Source organism: Mus musculus, chromosome 10, assembly GCF_000001635.26.
Source record: "Mus musculus strain C57BL/6J chromosome 10, GRCm38.p6 C57BL/6J".
In the NCBI taxonomy this organism is placed as follows: Eukaryota; Metazoa; Chordata; class Mammalia; order Rodentia; family Muridae; genus Mus; species Mus musculus.
Genome location: NC_000076.6, coordinates 112,656,730 through 112,661,749, shown reverse-complemented (window position 1 = coordinate 112,661,749; position 5,020 = coordinate 112,656,730). Strand labels below are relative to the sequence as shown.

The following is a 5,020-nucleotide window of genomic DNA, read 5'->3' as shown; positions in this document are numbered from 1 at the left end:
TTACACCCAGACAAAAGAATTTACAATGGTCTAGGGGAAAGGTAGACTATACAATAGAGTAGAATAGGAACTATGGCAAGGGCACTGAAGCCCTTGCCCCTGACTTCTAAGATCAAGCTGACCTTAGGTGGCGCTGCTTTTTGATACCAGTTGTTAACACTGGATTTTATCCCAGCTGGCTCCTGCCAGTTCTTCCTGTTTGCATTCCTCTGTTTTGGGTAAGAGTCATTAAGCATCTGGTAACCTCATTGTACCTTGCTGGTGTGTCACCTAACTTCCCTATTTTTCTTCTCTATAAAATGTTTGATGCTCGATTTGACAAATTACATTCAGATCCACACTCTCTTGTGTGTCTGTTTGTCACCCCATTCCCACTGACTCTATTCCCATCTGTCTGAGACTCTGATTCCCACAGACTGAGGGGGACCGACTGAGCCTGTCCGTGGCACTCCCGTATTTGCCTGCCCAGAGCATAGGAGGAACTCTGGCCAGGCATCTCCCTCCCCCTCCTCCCCCTGTCTCCCCCGCCCCCTTTAGTCCCCACATCTTGCTGGTGATACTTCAGTGGAATAAGTGACCAGAGCTGATCAGCTGGAATAATCATAGCAAGTATCTACTGCATAAATAAGTTTTAAGGCTGTCACAGACTAAATCGGAACAAGTTAGATTTCATGGCAAAATTTCAAAATGTGAGTACACTTTCAGTTCGTTTTAAATGAGAGATTCATTAATTTGAGCAATACAATAGACACTAATATTTATAAACATTCCTAAACCGAATATAAATATATGAAATAGAGGATGAACTATCATTTAGCACATAGTTTCTTTCATTTGGTTACATCTTCTTTAGAATCGCACAGAGATTTGACACTTTTCTTAAATTAGTGAATCTACAGTTTCTCTCCTTGTCTCTAAAAGGATGTATCTGCACCTCAAGCTGCTAATAACTCCACACATTTGACTTTGCTCTGAAAATAATTAAGATATAGTCATTTTAATTAAATCTAAACCATATTTTTGAGTTTAATTAGTATCTACTGATATGTCTAGCACACTCTTTTTCAGCAATTTTGTGCATTTGAAGGTTTGTTAATAAATTTCTTTCTATGTTATGTAGAGTTCTAAAGCAACTATAAACTAAAAGGCTATGCTCTGCCTCATTCTTAGAAAATATTGACCATAAGACCAAGGCAACTAGAAGCATTTATTGGCAACCCAACACTTTGAAGCACTTCAACATTAAAGCCTGGGCTAAAGAATGAAATTGGCTTGATTTCCTATCTGCATTATTGCTTGCCCTCTACCATATTATGATGCCATAGAAGGGCCCTTGCTGGATGCTGACATCATGCTCTTGGACATCCAACTTTCTCAACTGTGAGCCTAGTTGCACATAAACCGGTAGAGTAATTTTAATCCAGCAATGTGGCTGTTCTGGCAAAGGATCAAAGATCCAGGTCTGTGTGATTCAATATGGCTGGAATACAGATATGCCACACACCTTAATTCCTCTGGCTGGAATATAGACAGCCTTTGGTACACATCTTTAATTCCAATCAATTTAGGTAAAGTTAGTTTAACTAAGAAAGCAGTAATGTTTGAAAGTGAAGTCTAATTGAGGGGAAGAAAAAGTTACAAATCAGAGAAAGATTTTGTGGAGTGAGTCAGAGATAGAATACACCCAACTATCAAAAGAATAGACAGAAAAGAGAGCTGCCTTAAGAAATTAGCAAACACACAAACAAACAAACACACACACACAGAGAGAGAGAGAGAGAGAGAGAGAGAGAGAGAGAGAGAGAGAGAGAGAGAGGCAGTTTTGCCAGAATATTTTTATAGAGACAGGTTGCAAAATGAGAAGAAGGTAGAAGTTCAAATAATTGTAATAGAGTTATTTTTGAGTTCAAGCAGAGCAGTTCAGTGAGAAGCCAGTTTGGATCAGTCAGCTTGGAGAGGACTTACAGCCAAACAGTTGGGTAAAACCAGTTATCTACAGTTCAGAAAGAGTTAGAAATAAAACAGTGAGCTTATTCAGCAGTAAGACTCTGAGAGGTGAATCACATATGGTGAATAAAAGTTACTTTTACATAAACCACACTCTGTTTTAGCAACAACAAACAAACGATGGACAGATAAACAGTAAATGAACTGAGGCACAAGCTTTCTTCTGTATTTGTTATGCTACATAGTAAACTCAGGAGAAAAAAGCCTTCCTGTCTCAGCATGTGTTCTTCAGCCATGGAGACAAGACCATTTGATGAAAAGAAATAATCTATTTCTACATTTCAGAAAGCTCTCTAGAAGCACCCCCAGATCTTGTTTTATCAGAAAAAATAGAAATACTTAATCACCATTCTTTTGTTTTTAATGTAACTGACTTCTCTCCTCATACAATGCTTTCATCTTTTTTAAATTATTTCTCCTATATACAGAATGTTAAAATAATATTAAATTAATTCTAAACTATTCAAGTCTGACAAGTGTCTGTACTGATGTTTTATGGTGGTTTTAATTTATATTTCCACACCTTGAAATTATTGGACATTTGTATACTTTGAAGGATATGGATTCATATTTATTAATCATTTTTCAATTGACGTTTTTCTCATATGTATAGATAATGGCATATCACCTTAGTCTTACATTTTACAAATATTTTTTAGCTTCTGCTTTTAAATTTTGTAATGTAATTGGTTTTTTTCATGAGTAAAAGTTTCTATTTTTAATATTGTAAAATTGAAAACCCCCTTTCTACAGTTTTTCCTTAGCTGGTTTAAGAAAGTCCTACAGTATGGGATAGTGATAAGGTAATTTAGAAATGGTATTTTTTAATATTTCCATTGCTATATACATACATATACAGCACATATTGGCATATTCAGCACACAGTTTACTTCCACAAACTAGAATGCCAGCTTTGTTTTAAATTTAAAAGGCCACATGTGAATACATTTCTGGATGCCTTCTCTTGTTTGTATTCCTCTAAATGCCTATCTTTTATAATGAGCTCTTTAACAAAATAGGATAAATCTTCCCACTATGTTTTGCCTCAGAAAATGTTATACGTATTTCGAGACTGGTGTGCTTCATATGAATTTTACATTAGCATTTCAGGTCTCTGAAAATGAGCTAGTCGGTGTTTCAATAAGATTACACTACACACATGGAAAGAAACAGGAAAATTACGTCCTCACAGCAGTGAGCTTTCTATTCTGTAAGCATAGATGATGTCTTTATTCAGATAATTATTTACTTCTCTATTTAAACTATATTTTTTTATTATTTTCATCATAGATAGTAACAGGTTTCACTGTGACATCTTCACAGGTCAGTGTACATTTTGATTTGTCTCCTCTTTCACTATTCTCAATAATACTACTGAGCCCTCTTATTTGACCCTTTCTAATGCCACATAGTACCTACTTCTGTAGTATGTTTGAATGTGTAGCATGTAATACATTTGAGTATATAGTATGTAGAATGTTTGAATATTTTTATACTTATTTTTTAAATATTAATACCACAATATATTTTCCAACATGGAACAATTCATATCTCTGCTCATGAGTGGGGTCAAAGTGAAGTGTTTTCCTGTATTCTATTATTTTGAATAAATACAGAATAGAGAATAATTTCCTTTGTATATGTGTAGTCAAATTATCTTGTGAACCCTTGTGCAACTGAATTTTTTTTGCAATAATGGGGAGGGATTTGTACTTTGTCTTGTCCATTAGGCTATTTTCCCTATTATGATTTGTTATCTTTTCAGTTCAAATACATTTTGTTTCCTATTTGATATATTCTCCCAAATGTGGTTAGAAAAGCATTTTGCTCCTGTGGATAATGGTTAATGTAGAACCTGGTTATTATTTAAAATGCAGAGAGTAAGCAAGTCTGAGTGTTGGCTGAACATAAAATCATTCTTATCCCCTCAGTCACAGGACACATATAGGAAGAGGATGGAAGAGCGGAAAAGCCAGGGATGAGGAAGAGCACTGTGAAGTACTGTCCTCTAGACAGCATGGCTACTGCACACATGAACTCAAGCAGCTCTGTCTACTTGCACCAGACCAAGCCAGTTAAAACTTCCAGAATGGAGGGAGGGGAGTTCCCATAGCTCCTCTCGAGCTTAAGACCTATTGATACTTTATAACCTCTGAGGTACAGCATCTTACACGTGTGGCCTTTGGTAGGCTGCTCATCATGCCATGGATGTCCCCACATTTATTTGCATATCATCAACATTAATTCCTAATATATTTTGTATATGTATGAATATTCAAAGGATAAATCAATGAGATGCTTACATAAAATAATCTAAGGTAGTCAGAACCTGAAGAATGACACTTGGCGTTGGCCTTTGGCACACACACACAGACACAAACAACAAACACACACACAAACATATACACAAACACACACACAAATATACACATACATATAAACACACACACAAACATATTTATTAAAAAAAGAATTAATTTAACAACTGCCTCTTCAAGATCTAGGAAACTGACACCAAGACTATCTCTTTATCATTCAAACTTCAAAAAAGCCATCAGGAATTATGGCAGCACTAACGTTTTATTGTTGCATGTAAAATGTTTCTTCTAGTTTTTAACAACTCAATGTATTTGAAAATCCTCAATGCATGTAAGATAAAGTAGGTATAATTTACAAAAATACTACTTAGGATTTGTCACACATTGCTAAAGCAAGAGTTCATGACGGTAATGAGCAATGAGTTTCATTTAATTGAATTAGGAAACGGATTTAATTTTCAAATACTCCCAGATTGGACAAGCTGTATCAAGATTTAATTATTGGACCAATAAGCAGCATGATTTTCCTAGTGTTTGCAATAAATACTCAAGTTTACAATGTTTAAAATGAGTCAGAAAGGTTTTTTGACATGCATTTTATAAATCAGTAATATCTACTAAGCATTTGAATGTATATTAATTGACAAAACTTCAAAGGGCATCTACCCTTCATTTGACATATGATAATGTTTTCT

General features: G+C 35.2%; 1 long non-coding RNA gene across 1 annotated transcript; it reads left to right on the top strand.

The window, feature by feature from the left end:
• The first annotated feature begins 1,392 nt into the window (after window positions 1-1,392).
• Window positions 1,393-4,164, top strand: Gm40764. Its single transcript, XR_872043.2, has 3 exons — window positions 1,393-1,460; window positions 3,298-3,330; window positions 3,939-4,164. It is a non-coding gene; the product is annotated as a predicted gene, 40764 (long non-coding RNA).
• The last annotated feature ends 856 nt before the right edge of the window (window positions 4,165-5,020 follow it).